Genomic DNA, 18,137 nt, shown 5'->3' with positions numbered 1-18,137 from the left:
GAAAAAAGCCCCAAAGCCTAATGTAGAAGCCCGTGAGGCACACCAAGGGCCCAGGACCCAAGAGGAGACACTTGGGGTCAGCTACTCACTATTGTTGGGTTGAGGACGTGGTTGGGGAGCCTTTTATGTCCTTGAGCCTCAGATCAGGAAGCCACCAGATGAGCACTTGGAGTCACTCATGGATCCTGGATGCAAGATGAAGTTGCAGGTCCAGTTCTTCTTCCTGAGGCAAATGGGCAGTAGGCAGCAGGTCAGCAAAGCAGGGCAGCAGTTCCTTTACATCAGCAGTCCAGCAGAGTGCTAATTCTTGTAGCGGCACAGCAGTCCTTCTTCCTGGCAGAGTGTTCACAGGTTACTGAGTGTACTGAAGATTCGGTATCTGAGGTTCTACTGTTATACCCTGGTTCTGTAGTTCACGAAATGTCCTGCCTCTCCTGCCCTCACTCCAAGCTGATTGAAGTGACAATGCAGGGTTGTTAGGCCCTTTGTGTGAAGGCAGAGCACATGCTATTCAGATGTAAGTTGTATTGTGCTCAGCACCACCTCCCCCCATCCTGCCAGTTGATGGCCCAGGCAGGCACACCTAATCCCTCTATTCTGTGACTGTCTGGAGGGAACTAACAAAGTCTAACACACTGGCTACAGGCACAAAAATACATGTACAACACAACAAAAACCATATTAAAAATAACTTTCCACTCAGGTTCTGTGCAGTTCAGACTGCAATATTATCATGGTACCCCTAACTACTGCCTAACTAGGGAAGTTTTACAAGAATTAGCAGGGGCAATAGCCAAATAGTTATCCTACTGGACTCACACAGAATTTATTTTCAATTACTTAATTGTGACCAACAGTGGTAACACATATATTTGAACACTTATTTAACTGAGAGAGAAGCTTTCAATGCGTTTCAAACCCTGACACGTTTCTTTGAGGGTTCTCTTCAGGACACAGAACGCAACAAGAGTTGTAAATTAGAAAATTCATTTTACATTATTTTTAAATTAACTAAATTATTATTACCAAACAGCATTACTCAACACTATCATTCTTTCATCTCACTAAATCACCAAGCAACTCAATTTCTTTACCTCCATCTCCTATGTTTACTTAATGAAACTGGCTTAGAAAAAGGACGCCTATGGACTGCCGCAATCTAAACCAATCCATGATAAAAAAATACAAAATACAAGACTCAATATTAGTTTGATTTCTCAAAGAACTGAAAAGGCTGAACTGGTGTCGCACAACACAGGATCAATTACTTTGATCTTTGCCCAATTTCTAAGTACCGACTCCGCCTGACTCAGGATTGTCTTCTTATCTTTGGAATTAAAAAACCGGTTGTTAGTGTTACCGTCTTTTTATTTTATTTTATGTTCTATGTGTGCTTGAGAGAAGCTAGTAAGATCCTATCTTTGTTGTTCAAATATTCAGGCACAGAATTCATATTTGAATCATTGTGGTTGCATGACTCGTTGGGGACAGCTTCTGTCACAGTTTATATGCAAAATGCAGGTCTATAGTCTGCAGACTAGTAATGCATGCGTCGACTTATTATTTTAAATGCGGGCGTTTTTGTTGTTGACATAACTCATACCAACTTAATCCTTAAGCACTACCCATTATCCGGTCAAACAAAGCCGATGCCTTTCGATTAAGATTATGGGCAATTCTACAAAGTAGCACAGCCAGCATAGATTTCTAATCGCTGATATGCTCAGATCCATTGCTGTCTATAAATTAATTGCAGTCCAGTTCCAAGTTGCGGACCGTAATGCACTTGCAACATCAAAGAAAAAAGATTTGGCGGAGCGTAACTTTGAACACTCACCAAACGTGCTCGGAATGGCAATATTTTCTTCTTGAGCAGGCAGTTTTTCATGCTGAATTCCAGGTGAAGTGAAATCTCCAACAGTGCTTCCGTTTTGTATCACATCAATTGTTTCACTTCTGGGTTAGAGAGATGTTGGATCCTGCTCTGCTTTTCTTTATGTTTGGACCAAAGAGTGATTTCAAATTTCAGATTGTTAGTGCCTCTAGCGACCCCTCCAGAGGAGAAGGAGGTATATTTTGAGTCTTCTTATGTTTTACAGCAAAGTTTGTCCTGAAACCGAACTGGAGGCTTCTGGGAGTGGTAGTCTGACGGACGTGATTGTCGTAAATGAATCTATTGGGACAGCATTCTATTGGTCCAGTTTTTAAATACATTTCAGTCGAAGGAGAGTTAATCCAAACCTAGTTGAGGGCAGGAATCTTAAGATCTAGGCGTGATTGTTTCATCCGGAATGGAGTTTTTGCTTTGAGTATTGATTCTAAGGCAAGTAATCTACTGAACTACAAGTTTAAAAAGCTTGGAAAAGTCATGGTCTATCGGATGGGCCTCATTTATTTCAATTATATTATAGTTGTTCTGAAGAACCAAACTGAACTGCTCAGTGGAGCTTCAGTTTGAGTATTTGATCGCACTGCAGAATATTCTACTAGCTGGGTCCCATTTATTTAAATGATATTGTTATTGTTCTGATGAACCAAGCTGAACTACTCAGTTGAACTGAAGTTTGAGTATTTGATCACACTGCAGAATATTCTACTAGCAAAAGCTGGTGTTCACAAATTCTGAAGCTCTGTCAGTTCATTTAAGCCATTGATCGAGGTTTTAAATTTAACAATTAGCTTCTCTCTGGCTTCTCTCTGGCTCAAGTGTCATTCAATGTCACATCCTCTACTGTCTTGTTCTACCAATGAAATCACTGTCCATTCCAGTTTTGCCTCTGTATGCCTTTCTTTTATCCAGTGGTTGACCAAAGGAGCCGTTAAAACTTTTTTCCGAAATCTTGATTTATTTTGGGTGATGCGTTGTCGTGTTTCTTGACTTGTTTTTCCAATGTACAAGATGTTTAATTGGCAAATTATGCCGTAAGCTACATTTTTAGTTTTGCAGTTCATAAATGTGTTATGTTTCCAAGACATGGTCTTATGAGACAACAAACTACCTTCAACTGTTTGGCTGCAACATGTGCAAGTCCCACATTTGTGGTGTCCCTGAATTGGGGGTAAATTAAGGTGTTGGCGCATGGACGTTTTTGTCGAGGGCATAGGAAGAGCTGCCCGAACAACCTGATTGCCAATGCTTTTTTCTTTTTGAAAGCGAACATCGGTTTTTCAATAGAGTCATCCCAGTTTTTGATCAATTGTGGTTGATGGTCTTTTCAACTGGTTGGACTTTGTACAAAATGTTGAGACAAAAACCAATCGTTCCAGTTTTGTTTCTTCTTTTTTCTTTAGTAGTTCTTTGCGTGGTGTCCACCACGCTCTGTTCATGGACCGTTTGAGCAATTTCTTTGGGTATCCGCAGTCCTTTAGTTTATGTACCAAATTATCTGCATGGAACTAGTAGTCTGTTTTCTCTGTACAATTTCTTCTTATCCTCAAAAACTGGCCAAAGGGGAGGTTGTCTGTTAGGTTGCAAGGATGATCGCTAGTACAGTGGTATGGAGTGTAGTTTCTAATACTCCATCGGATTCATAAACCTCCACATCTAAAAATGTGATGTGCATTGTAGTGTGCGCTAAATTTAATGTCTGGTGATCTGTAGTTTAGCCAGCAAAGGAATTTCTCAAGTGCCTCTTCTTTTCCAGGACATATAAAAAATATGTTGTCAATAAACCTTACCCAGTTAGAAATCTGGTATATAAATGGATTATTATTAATGAGGTATTTTTCTTCAAACTTAGCCATGTATAGTACAGCAAATTCCGGTGCAAATGGGCAGCCCATAGCGGTCCCTTTTACCTGGTAATAGAAGTCCTCACCAAATTTAAAATAGTTCTTCTTCATAGAAAAACTTGCCAAGTTCATAATGAATTCTGTTGGAACTTGTTGCGGCCATGTTATAGTCATGAGGAATGATTCCATCCTCCTACGGTATTTGTGTATATAAGGATACTTCATCAAATGTTACAAGTCACTGACTTCTTTCAGAAAACTCTACCATCTCAATTCTGTTGATAAAATGCATTGTATCTCTCAAATATGAAGGGACTTTTTTCCAGAAGTGGTTTTAAGAAAAAATAAACATACTTTGAGATTGGTTCCAAAACTGATTCGCAACCCGACACCGACGGTCTGGTGGATGTTTTTCATCTTTGTATACTTTTACTAGCATGTACAGTATTAGAATTCGAGGGAGTTTTTATTATCAGGTAATCAAATTTCTTTGGTCCAATGTACCCTGAGACAAAGCCTTGTTTCTCTAATATGGTCATTTCTTCTTGTTTTTCTTTAGTTGGATCACTATGCAGTCTCCTGTATTGTTCAGTATTTTAAATTTGTCTTAATGCTTCTTTTTGATACTCGGTGATGGACCAGAGCACAATGGCCCCACCTTTGTACGCCAGCCTAATTATAATAGAAGGGTCATTTTTCAAATGTGTTAAAGTATCCCTTTGTGCTTTGGAAATGTTGTGTTTCACAAAATTCTTATTTATTTCCATGTCACTGATAGCTGAGCGGACTGTGTGCTCAAATGAAAGGGTCTCTTTGGGTATTTTATTAAATGGGGTGCAGAAAGTCAATTTATTACGTAGTCCCGTGGTTTCATTATTTTCTGGACCTTCATTTTGTGAAAAGAAACCCTTAAGTGTTAATTTCCAGCAAAATTCAATCACTTCTGCTTTCATCCAAACAAAGTCCATACTCTTTGCTGGCACATAGGAAAGTCCTTTCTCTAAAACATTTAATTCTACCTTAGATTGTTGTCTGCTGGATAAGTTAAAGATAGGGGAGATACCTATATTTTGTAGTACTTCTGTCTGGTCGTTGTTAGACCTGGCATCTTTGGCGTGGTTACCCCTGACTTTTTGCCTCTACCTCCTGTGTTTTTTGATGCTATGCTGGATTTCGTTTTTGCTGGTTTAGATGCTTTGGGCACTTTGCCACTGCTGATCAGTGTCAAAGTGCAAGTGCTCCCTTGGTATATTGTTATATTGATTGGTTATCCATGATTGGTATATTTGTTTCACCTGTTAGCCCCTAGTAAAGTGCACTGGGTGTGCCAGGGCTGGTGATTCAAATGCTACTAGTGGGCTGCAGCACTGATTGTGCCACCCACAGGAGTAGCGCTAAAATTATGTCTTAGGCCTGCTTGCAGTGCCTATGTGCAGTCCAGGACTGCCATGTCGACCTGGCCAGTGTACCCACTGACCAGGCCTTATCCTTCCCTTTCTGTACATGTCAGGCATCCCTATGGAGGCCCTAGGTACCCCCCTGGGCTGGGTGCAGTGTATCTGAAAGGTAGGGCATGTACTGAGGTGTGTAACATGCCCTGGTAGTGAATTACAGCCATTTTCTATTTTCACTGCTGAGAGGCTATCTTGCCCATAGGATAGAATGGGGAAGGCTGTTTACATGCCTATCTTCCCATAAGGGCAAGATAGAAAATCCAAGTTTGGTATCTCTGTGTTCCGAATTTAATTATACATCTTTTTAGCAAGATGGTTTTTAAATTCACTGTGTGAGAATAGCACTTTTTAGAAAGTAGCTATTCTCCTGTTTAACCTTCCTGTGTGCCTGTGTGCTGGTTGGCTGAAGGGTGTCATGTGATGGGCTAGGTGGCTCCAGGAGCCTGGATGAGTCAGCAGCAGGGTGAATAGGGAGATCTGCTTTAGATGGGTGGGAGGAGTAGTCCCTGGGTTTGAACAGGGCTGCCCCTGCCAAACACATAGCTGGCTCCACCCCCTGCTGGCCAGGCTGAGGACTCTGCCTCTGCTGGCACAAAGAAGGCTCCACCTCCTGCTGAGCGTCTAACGACCCTGCCCCTCACTCTGAAAGGAACCAGGTGCTCCAGAGCAGAGCACACCCAGGAACCGGTTTGAGCAGGGGAATCCCCCCACTGGAACAAAGAGAGACAAAGGCTTGGAGGGGTATAAGAAGAGGACCCCAGACACCTAAACTTTAGATCACTTTGGAACTAAGAAGAAACCTCTGCCAAGGAGAAAGCTGAAAAGGACTGAAGAGGAGAAGACTGCCTGCTTGCTGTTTTGATTTGCTGCCAAGGAGAGGGGAAGGACTTTGCTGTGTCCCCTTCTTTTGATTCTGATCTCCAAGGGCCTGAGAAGAGCTGGCTCCCTGAAGTCCCAGGAACAAAAGGACTTCACCACCAGCTCCCCTGGAACTCTGCTGAGGGAGTTCTGACCTGCCTTGGAGTGCTTGCCCAGTCTGGGGGCCTCAGGAGGTCGTTTTGCTGTGTTTTGAGAGCTGGGAAGCAGAAGCGTGAAAAGAGTAACTGGTACCCAACGCATCATCCGATTGCGTGTCGCAAGAACGAGAGTGCGTGGAAAATTTCATTGCGGCACCATCGCAACACGCAAAGTCCCCGCATCGCCGAGTGCGTCGAGCATCGTCCCGAAGCGTGAAGATTCCTGACATTGCGAGGGTCGTCGCAGAACCAGTTTGCGAGCCGCACCACTGCCGGTGCGTGGAAGTCTCCAGTCATCGTGTGCGTCGACGCAGAGTCCCGTTCCGTGGCGCATCGAGAGTTGCGGCGCCGGAAGTCAACGCTGCGCCGCGCATCGTGCCACATCGAAGCGTGTCGCATCGAACCTGTGCGTGAAGCTTCCCCCTAAGAAACCTACGCAATGAAGGCCAAAGTCATCGCATCCTCCCCTTACAGATCGGAGCCGGCGCATCCACCTCTGCTGCGTGAAGCAGGGCTGCTGCAAAGCCTCCCCAGGATCTCAGGAGTATCGCATCGCCTTTGCAAGCTTCCTTGTTATAGCTTTTGGGAACCTTATCGCAACTACAGGTACTGTTGGGCACGAAAGTGTCGCATTTTGTGCATTGAGAGTCGCATTGTGCAGGACACTGACTTTTACATCCTGGAGTACTTTCTGCAAACTCTTGAACTATCTTTAAAGTAACCTTTTTGAATTATATGTTGGTTTGTCTGTAGTATTTGGTCTTGTGAAGTTTTTAGTAAAGATACCTTATTTTTCTAAAACTCGTGTGGAGTAAATCTGTGGTGTTTTCACTGTGTTACTGTGAGTGTTGGTACAAATACTTTACACATTGCCTTTGATAGCCTAGACTGCTCAGGCCAAGCTACCTAGAGGGTGAGCAGGGGTTATCTTAACAGTGTATCCCCCTTTCCCTGACTAGAAGCAAGGGTCCTTACTTGGACAGTGGTACCTACCCTGCCAACTAGAGACCCCCAGATCTAACAGTCGTCATTTCCCATGGTTGATTGATGTATATGGTCCTCCCTCTGGATCTCTGTTAGCCTCTTCCTAAAAAAGATTGTTGGTACTATTGCTGATTTCTACCCTGCCTAATTGGGTTACCCCTTGCTTCCACAGTGTCTGATTCCTCGGCTGAGGAGGAAGAGGTTTCTGAAAAGCAAATGAAATTGCGGCTTGACTTTGCGTAGTAGTCTGCTAGATACTTTTTTGAGTCCGGACGTGAGTAAAAGTCAGGCTGTAAATAAGGATATATGCTTTCCAACGAGAAGTTTTTTTGTCTTTTTCAAATTTTGAGCTCTTTTGATTGTTGTAAAGCCCTTGAATTTAAGTATTTCTTTTTGGATCTTTGCTAATAGCGCTTTTGCATCCAATATAGATTGATTGCCATTTATTTCTTGTTCTAAGGCTGAAATTTCCAAAAGTTATTGTTGGGACAAAGGTTGTGCAGTTTCTATCGTAAGCACCATTACGTCCCTGCTACATTTGGTACCAATACAACTGTAGCCTTTTTTGTAAGGTGAGTCTTCAGTAAAGATTACTGGTATATTCCGTACTTGTTGTCCTGCAGGGATTGTACCTGCTGTTAGATGTTCTAAGAGAAAGTGGCCATGCAGTTCAGTCATGATTTGTTTCTTCTTAAGTTTGATAAAGTTTGTCTGATTCATTCTGTTGTCTGGCAGTCGTACTCAGAGATACGGAGGAAAAAAGTGCTGGGGTGTTTATCAATATTTGGATGTGATGCTCAGTGTATGCATCTTGTTCAGACATATTTTGAAATGAGTATTTAAGTGTGTAGGAACTTAGCTGGACACCTTCCTGCCTACCAGATTACCATCACATATTCAAAATCTTAATAAAATATCTGATTTTACCATTAAAGAGCGTTTATCATTATAATTTTATGGACACCAAACATGATATAGTCACCAGCTCTAAATCGGAAATTACAGCCTAATAAATGTATAAGGAATCCCCAATGTTATCCTATGAGAGGGGTAATCCTCAGAGTAGTGAAAAATGAATTTTGGAGTTTTTCAATACCAGGACATGTAAAGGTTAAGAGTACATGTTCAACCTTTGGATTTACACAGCACCCTGCCTAAGGGTACCTACAGCCTACCTTAGGGGTGAGTGGCTTACATGCAATAAAAGGGGGGTTAAATGCCAAGTTGATTTGGCAGTTTAAAACTAAATTATGGCTGCAATGGCATGCCTGGCTCATGTTTTACAGTGCAACTTAACAGGATGGCAAAATATGTGCTGCTGGTCCACTTGTCTATATACCAAAAAATTGGGTTGGACTCGCGTTGTTAGATTCAATCTTTCATTTTATTTTTGTATTCAATTATTATAAATTTCTTTGGTCATTTATTTACCAAATTTTGACATTTCACAAAAATCATATACAATACAAATAAACAAATTTTGTACATTAAAACATCCCCCTCATACTACTCATACACACTATCACTACTATTCTCCATCAATCATTCTCATACATACCATCATACACACTGAGCTTATTTTATCAACAAATACAACAATATTTTATCAAAACAAATTTTTCACTACGCATTTGCGAGCTAAGCCTGCCAAAGTGTGCCACGACACGAATTGAGGCGTGTCGATTCATTTATCCTCCCTACATCGCGAGTGAAAAATGAATATAGCCAGAGAGAGAACAAGTGGTTCCGCGCCGTGGTCCTACTGCAAAGGGTAATTCAGTTACAAATAAAGAAAGAGTGGATGGTCCTGATGAGAACTCCATGATTGTTAGGAGTTTGAAACGCGTAGTGAAAAATTTGCGATGATTGCTCAGTGCCGGATGCTTGTCTGTACTGTGCAATCATTGCAAATGGCATCTTGCACAGTGCAAACGGTTGTTTTCTGCCGCTCGAGTAGATTTTTACTCAAGCGGCAGTTTTCTCAACGCGGACTGGTAGTTTCTTATCGGGAGCGCTCTCGAGCATACGCGACCACTCGCAATGAGAAACCTGACCTCGCCGCGTTGAGAATCTCGCCGGGAGGTTTATTTTCCATGCTCGCGATCGGCAACTTGATGTTCCTGATTGCGAATGAGGAAAAAGTCTTGCCGGGATGTCATTTTGCTCGCTCGCGGTCGCCAACTTGATGTTGAGGACCACGAGCGAACAAAAAATGACAACTGCGCTACGCGATTTTACACTGTGCTACGGGCAATTCGCGTAGTGCGAAGTAGCACAAACTACACAAACTTTGCGAGCGTAGCATAGTTGTCCGCCCAGGCTTACTCTTTAGCACTGGTTAGCAGTGATAAAGTGCACAGAAGACTAAGACCAGCAAAAATAGTTTCAGCAAAATGGAGGAGAAGAAGCAAATGGTTTGGGGTAAGACCACCCTTAGGCTTACAGGTCTAACAGTCACTCTTTACTAGTTGATGTTGCCACCACACTATAAGGAATCCTATTTTTTGCATCCCTACTAACTTTTCTCCTCCCTTGACAAATATGAAACATTCATGGGCAAACATCCTTAAACAATACATTTTGGTAAGGCAAATATAGTGCATCCTGGTCAAAATTATGAAATGTTTCACTTTTAAAATAAATTATTTGCCACAAATAATTAAAAAAAACTGAATGAAAGTCCACCAGATTTTAAAAACCTCGCAGTTCTTGGTTTTACTTGGTACATTTTCCTGGCTTGGTGAATATACTGAAAGGAGGCGGATTAATGCATCCTTTGGCCTAAGAACAGAGGGTTATTACACCCCTCTGACCCGATAGAGGGCAGGGAGAAATCATGCCTTCTTCACCCAGCCTAAATTTTGTTCATCCCAACATGCCAAAGCATGCGGCGACAAGGAAGACAAAGAAGTAGGAAAAATGGAGGTCGGCAAAGAATAATTGGAGGTAGGAAAAAATGAATGAAACAATAAAGGAAAAAGGAAAGACAGTTGAGAAGGAAGGAACTAAGTAAGGGAATCAAGAAAACAAAAATAGAATGAAGGAAAGAAAGAAAGAAAGAAAAAAAGAAAGAAAGGAAAGGAGTGAGAGAGGAACGAAGGAAAGAGGGAGGGAGAGTAGGAGATGAATGGCAAAATGAAGGAGGACAAGAAGGAAAGAAAGGAAAAAGGAAGGTGTACTTTTATATATGCAAATAAAATCTCAATAGCAAATATCTGCATTTATTTCCCAAACCTGTGTAGTATCTTTAGAGTGGTTTTTCAAAGCTTTGAACATAATTTAAATACCAGCACTACATGCACCAGCATATTTGTCTACACATATTTCTTGGTTCACTTATCTTAATCAAGCAGTAGGTTGAAAGTCATTTATTTCCCTGCTTAGTGGGAGCATATAGATTTGTCAGTGCTGGACTGCAGTCCCTGCCTGATGAGACTCCTGCTTCACTTGCAGCCATTTATCTGCTCAAGTAAACATCCATCTCCAACACCTGATCACTTCTCGTTATCCATCATCCTGTGTGTCTCCGGCAGTTCATCTTGTCTCCTGTCTCTCCACGGCTCACTCGGGCTCTCTTTCTTTTGACTTCTGTCTTCCTTGCAATCGTCTGAGGGCCAAGGCTTGCTCAAAATAGGCAGATAATTGAAGTTCATTTTTGTGTGAGTATTCATCACATTCTAATTCAAAATATGCTACCAGTGTCAAAAACAAACCGAATTGTGATATAGGGGGATGGGTTGTGTTAGAAATGGGGGTCTGTAGTTGGCAGTGGTATTCACCATGTCCAAGTAGGCAGGCACCCTTCATTCTAGCCAGGGTAAGGGAGTTGCACACCCAAGATAACCCCTGCTTATCCCCTTGGTAGTTTAGCACAAGCAGTCAGGCCTATCTCAGAGGTGATGTGTAAATCATTTGTACATAAAACACACAATAAACAGCGGAAACACTACAAATCGACACCACACTAGTTTAGAAAAATAACAAAACTTCCTCTAAATCAAAAAAGACCAAAACAACAACAATCCAACATACAAAAGCAAAACTTTCTGTTTTTAAAGGTTTAAGCCATTCAGTCCATAGAACTCTATGGATGGGTTGATTTTAACATAAAGTATCCTTGATGCAGCAAAATCCGATATAAAAAACAGCTGCAAAGGAGGAAAGCGTCCGAAAACACAGCGATGTGTTGATTCTTGAGTCGCAGGGGAATGGAGGCATCACTTCTGCTGCATGCAGGAGAAGTGTTGTATCGATTTCTTACTATGAGAAAAAGCGATGCATAAAATTCCGAAAGCGCCTCCTTGCTGTTAGGTGATGCGCTGGAAACTTGGCCCCAAGGTGCGTTACATGGAAAATCCGGACGCGCTGCCTTGTGCAGCGGCAAAAGCAGGTGTTGCTTCGATTCTTCCAGCCACTAACAGGTGATGCGTCAATTATTTTAGCTGAACAGCAAGGCCTGCGTTAGAGAAGGGGGTTCTGGACGTCGGAGACACCATTCACTGGACTGGGGCTGCAGTGCTTCTTGCAGTTGCGAACAGGGGCGCTTCATCGATTTTTCAGCTACAATCAGCCGCGGCCCGTGGAGGGAGTTCCGTTGGGCGGAAAGGCGGGGCTGGGGAGGGGCAGCGTGGGGGGTACTAAAAACCGGAATATGGATAATTGGAGGTAAGTAAACAATTAAATAAATAAAACGAATTTCGTAGCGCGCCCTGCACCGCAAATTGCGATGCAGCGATGCACCCTCCACGGGCCGCGCCTGGCTACAATGCATTGATTTTTCAACCACACGGCAAGCTTGCGGCAGGAAAAACAGTGCTGAAGGGCGATGAGTGGATTTTTAGCTTTTTAAGCAGCAAAACCACCTGGTTGGGCCCAGAACTGGAGTTGGCACCACTTGGCTGGTCTGAACGCCCAGCAAAGGAGTTCAAGGGAGCTGCAGATGGAGTCTTTGATGGCCCTGAGAATTCCAACAGGAGGCAATCCCTGGAGAACCTTCATAGGCAGGATAAGAATGTGCAGTCCAGTCCTTTCTCTGCCCAAGACAGAAGCAGCAAGCAGCAGGCCAGCACAACACAGCAAACACAGACTCGCAGTTTTCCTCATACAGCTTCTCCAGCTCTTCTTCTAGGCAGAATCTCCTCTTAATCCAGAAGTGTTAAGAAAATGTGGGGTTAGAGGTCCAATATTTATACCCATTTTGCCTTTGAAGTAGGCATACTTCAAAGGATAGTCTTTGTAGTGCACAGTTCCTGCTTTGCCCTGTCCTGACTCCAGACACACTACAGGGGGGTGGGAACAGCATTGTGAGAGGACAGGCAAAGACCTATTTAGGTGTCAGTGATAACTTCTCCCACCACTCTAGCTCAGGAAGGCCCATCAGCCTGGTGATGAGCAATAAGGATATGGAGGGCACACCTCAGCTCACTTTCTGTGACTGTTGAATGATTGCATAAACAGCCCAAGTGTCAGACCAAACCAGATGTGGATTCCACAGGTAGGCAGAGGTACAGAATGGTAAAGCAAAGAAATGCCCACTTTCTAAAAGTAAACACAAGGAGATGATGGACGGAGTGCTGAAACTTTTCAGACACTCACCCCCAGTCACAGATCTGGGTTGAATCCATCATCATTCTTTAGCTTACTTCGCCACCCGAGTTCAGACCCAGCTATATGGAAATCAGTCTTGACCCTGTGCCACATGGAAACAGTTCAGCCCGAACTGCCAAGCCAGGTCTTCCCTGGACCAGAAACAAGCATCCTGTGACAGGTTTCGGGGTAACACCTTTATCATCCAGGCTAGCTTGAATCCAGTGGCAAAGTAGGCAAGGGACCCACGTCTGGGCATACCCTGCCAACCGAGGGCAAACAAAGCAGAGACAAGGAGATGCTGGACAGAGTACTGAAACTTTTCAGACTCTCACCTCTGTCAGAGATCTGGGTTGAATCCATAATCGGTCTTTAGCTCACTTTGCCACCCCAGTTCAGACCCAGCTATATGCAAATCAGTCTTGACCCTGTGACACATGGGAGCAGTCCAGTCTGAACTGCCAATTGCGTTCTTGCGTGGACCGGAAACAAGCATCCTGAGACCGGTTTCGGGATGACACCCACCATAAGCCAGGTTAGCTTTAATCGAGTGGCAAAGTGAGCAAGGGACCCACGTCTGGGCATACCCTGCCAATTTAGGATGAAAAGAGTAAATACAAGGAGATGATGGAGGGAGTGCTGAAACTTTTCAGACACTCATTCCCAGTCACAGATTTGGGTTGAATCCATAATCATTCTTTAGCTCACTTCGCCACCCCAGATCAGACCCAGCTACAAACAAATCAGTCTTCACCCTGTGCCACATGGGAACAGTTCAGCCCAAACTGCCAAGCCAGGTCCGGCATTTGTCACCCCGAGTTGAACGGGTATGCCCAGACATGGCCCTGGAGTCAAGCTATCCTGGCTGATGAGGGGTGAAACCCCTAAACCGGTCTGAGGATGCTTGTTTCCAGTCCAGGGAGGACCTGGCCTGGAAATTCGGGCTGGACTGTTCCCATTGGGCTCAGGGTCAAGACTGATTTGCATATGGCTGGGTTCAAACTTCAATTGGCATGGGGAGTAGAAAAACGATGGATTTAGGCCCAGATCTCTTTACTGGGGTGAATGTATGGCATTGTTCTGTATTCTGTCCATCAATTGTTCTTTTTGTATTTGTCACCCTGAGTGGGACGGGTATGCCCAGATGTGGGTCCCGTGCTCTCCATGCCCCTGGAGTCAAGCTAGTTTGGCTGATGAGGGGTGAAACCCTGAAACCGATCTTAGGATGCTTGTTTCCAGTCCAGAGAAGACCTGGCCTGACAGTTTGGCTGGACTGTTCCCATTGGGTGCAGGGTCAAGACTGATTTGCATATGGCTGGGTTCAAACTGGGATGGCATGAGGGGCAAAAAAATGATGGATTTAGACCCAGATCTCTGTACTTGGGTGAATGTATGACATTCTTCTGCATTTTGTCCATCAATTGTTCTTTTTGCACCTTCTAAAAGTGGCATTTTGAAACACAATTTAAAAACCACCTTCACAGAAAGATGTGTCTTTAAATACTGAGTTCAGGGAACCCAACCCCCAAATCTCTATCTCTTCCCAATTGAAAGTTACACTTGTAAGGTGTTACAAGGCACTTCCAATGATAACCTATGGGAGAGATAGTCCTTGCAATAGTGAAAAGCAAAATTAGCAGTAATTCACTATCAGGACATGCAAAACACCCCACCAGTGTCCTACTTTTAACTTACACTGCTCCCTCTCAATGGGGCTACCTTGGGCTACTTTAGGGGTGCTTTACATGTAATAAAAGGTAAGGCTATGCCTGGCAAGTGGATGCACTTGTCAAGTCGACTGTCAGGGGGTGTCCGGGACTATGTCAGTTACACAGTCAGGGACTAGAGCAAGTACTGGGAACTGGGTAGATGATGTACCGTGCACAGAGTAGTACAACGCTGACCAGGATCACACAAGGAGTCAGAGGAGAAAAAGGGATCCAAAAGGAAAGCCTGTACAAGTGAAAAAGATGGCTAAGACTCAGAAAGGAAGGGCACTCACAAGGCAATTTAGCATTCAGAATAACTACACACAGGACGAATGTGCAAGACATATATATGTAACAACATTAACAATAAAGGAGCGTGTGGGATAAAGCACTTAGGAGCTCCACACGGTTAGACTGAAGCTCAGTAAGTTTCTCACCCGCAATTGCTGTTACAGATACTGACTGCAAATACCCACATATAGAATATGCATGCAAAGGCAGGGTTTGTGAAGCTGATACCCATGGTGATGTTATAAATGTAACTCAAAGACAATAGTCACAGTGAACAAGAAACACCACTGAGGTAGTCAGCTGTGCCTACGGATCTTGGTGATCAAACAGGAACACGCAAGGCAGTAACAGCAAGGGGGTAGAACTAAACACAAGCACAATAGACAAGGAGCTAGCAAGAAGGAGTACTTAACAGGAAAGGAAGGAAATCACAGGGCACACTTGGCAGAAAGCAGGCAACAAACATACAAGGCAACAGAAGCAAGACAGCAGAATAGAAAGACAGCAAACTAGGAACTGGAACCAAGGAAATGGGAAGAAAGGCAGGGACTGGAAAAGGATATACAGAAGGGGAGGCTACAAGGGTATACTAGAATAGTGCAGGTACAGGCATCAAGAAAACAAAGTAGCATAGAAGGCAGTGTTGGGGCAGGAACAAGAATTAAGCTAAGGCTCAGGAGTCAAGGTAGCACTGCAGGCAGTGCTAGTTCAGGAACAGGGGATTACTAAAGCTCAGGTGTCAAGGTAGCACTGCAGGCACTGCTGGTTCAGGAACAGAGAATTACTAAAGCTTCAGGAGTCAAGGTAGCACTGCAGGCAGTGCTAGTTCAAGGAAACAGGAAATAGCTACAGCTCAGGAAACAAGGAGTCAAGAGAGCACTGCAAGCAGTGCAAATCAGGACAAGAAGTAGCTGAAGCCCAGGAATAGGAAAAAAGAATAATTATAGCTCAGGAACTCAGGAAACAAGGTAGCACTGCAGGCAGTGCTAATTCAGGCACAAGGAATAGCTATAGCTCAGGAACTCAGCGACAAAGGATTAACTATAGCTCAGGAATCAAGGAATATCAAAAAGCTCAGGCAACAAGGATCGGTCTCACGGGAAAACAGCTACAATGACCAACACTGGGCTGAAGGAAGCTGGTGCTTAAAAGAGCTCACATTACTCATGCGCATCAGGTGTGAGCAGGCTAGCAGCAGCCAGCCACAGGTGAGCTGAATTCCTCCACCCATCCTTGGCCTGCAGGGGTGGAGACCAAGCACTGAGCAGGGGATTATAGGTAAGGGAGTTTCCAGCATGAGCAGACTGGCTTCCACAAAACCCGGCATGAATTGGGAATGGATGTCAATTCCCAAATTATGTCCAAATGCCTGGAAGTCAGGATATGCATACAGGGGAGTGTCTGGAAGCATATTAGAATACTGGAAAGACCCACAATTCGGCCCCCTGGTGGTCAGAACGAGAGCACCAGGAGTGAATCGTGACATTGACATGGCAGTTTAAAATTGCGCTTGCAGACACTGCTGTGGCAGGCCTGAGACATGTTTGCTGGGCTACTCATGTGAGTGGCAGAAATAGCGCTGCAGGCCCACTAGTAGCATTTGATTTACAGGCCCTTGACATGCACAGTGCACTTTACTAGGGACTTACCAGTAAATCAGATAGACCAATAATGGATAAACTAATCACCATTATGATTTACACAGAGAGCATATGCACTTTAGTACTGATTCGCAGTGGTAAAGTGCTCAGAGTCCTAAAGCCAACAAAAACAGGTCAGAAAAAATAGGACAGAGAAGGCAAGAAGTTTGGGTCTAAGCCTGCAAAAAGGGCCAAGGTAAACAGCCTGTGGAAGTTATGGTATACATTGCACTCTACTTTGGTTATTTTACCTTATGTTTGCCAATCTCATAAATAAGTAATACCTTGGAAAAAACACTCTGCCTGTGGCAAGGCTGCAAAAGTAAAAATGTTGCTATCTAACGGTGATGTACATATGTTCGCGAACATATGCATGATTAGATATGTAAGTGCAAAACGGCTAATTGCGAACAGTAATAAAAATTAACTAAAAAAAATGAAAGCAGAAATGAAAGGGAATTTGACTTACATGCACGTTAGCACTGAAGCAAACTGCTTTTCAGGTAGAGGTGCACCAGAAAAATGCTTCCCTCACATCGAAAAGAAACCAGCGTGTAAGTGGACTCACCCATCACCCCCTCCTGTATGGGGTGGAGGGAGGCAAAATGCAAATTACAGTTAAACAGATCAATGGATGACGTGGTTTGTCCAAAGCGCTACTATGTGTAAGTGTTTGTATTGAATGTTTTGGAAAACATGAAGGCGGTGAGGTCGAACTTAATAAATGAGTGTGTGGCGTAGTTTGCATTATGAGATTGTTTGCTAATCACATCCTAATTAAATAAATACATTTGAATGTTTAATGATGGTGGACACTATAACTACTTCCAATTAGAGAAGAGTTGGGAAAACGGGCTGCATTTAAAAAAAAAAGTTTTATTTTTAAAAGCAATCACAGACCGCAGCAGGCCACCTTGCCTTTGATCGGAGCCAATTTTAGTCGGTCACAATTTGCAACATACCTCATTAAAATGCATGAGGTAGGTCCAACTGCAACCCATTCTGTATTTTGTGAACCGACCTACTAATACATAGGTCGCTTGGGAAACTAAAAATGCATTCAGTAAAAGATGGTGTGCAAATTGCAACCACTTTTACTAATACATTCTCCGTATATAGAGCCCTAAATTAATTCATGGTGAATTCAATAGGTCACATTGCAATACTCTTCAGTCTTACATTTAAAATCATAGCGTTTAGTTACTTCTTGATCTAAATTAGCACACTATATTCAATAAATATAAATATTACGTTAAATCCGTCTTAAATAGTATTAAAAAAAGTATTTCTATTAACAGGTACAGTGTTAAGCGTTAATGCAAAAATATACAGACATGATCCCATCCTGAAGAAAATGACAAATATTGACTACCAAATATTTATTCATGTATTTCAAACAAACCCCCTGGAAGTGAAATCTGGGGGTGATTCATACAGAAATAAGTCATGAATACCTTCCTGCTCGGTTAGCCTCCAGGTACCACAGCATCCTTTCATACACTTGCTTGGCAGAAGACCCGAATACATTTGGGAGCTGAGCCCCTTCAGCTAGACACCATTCCCAACCGAGTAAGGAGAATAATGAATGAAGTGAGAGCATTCGACAGACAAAGGCATAGTCTTAAGATGCAATTATTCACATGATCCTGCTGATTGACAGTTGTGCTTATTGAGTATTTAGAGATAAAGTAAATGTATCAATGAATTATTTAGGTACATCAATAA

General features: G+C 43.2%; 1 protein-coding gene across 1 annotated transcript in view; it reads left to right on the top strand.

Moving 5' to 3' along the window:
* Positions 1 to 18,137, top strand: part of GABRA3 (gamma-aminobutyric acid type A receptor subunit alpha3) — a 1,714,543-nt gene that overhangs the window by 350,903 nt on the left and 1,345,503 nt on the right. The window lies entirely within an intron of this gene.

The sequence above is a fragment of the Triturus cristatus genome, chromosome 5_2 (assembly GCF_964204655.1).
Source record: "Triturus cristatus chromosome 5_2, aTriCri1.1, whole genome shotgun sequence".
Lineage (NCBI taxonomy): Eukaryota > Metazoa > Chordata > Amphibia > Caudata > Salamandridae > Triturus > Triturus cristatus.
This window is presented reverse-complemented; position numbering and strand designations above follow the sequence as displayed.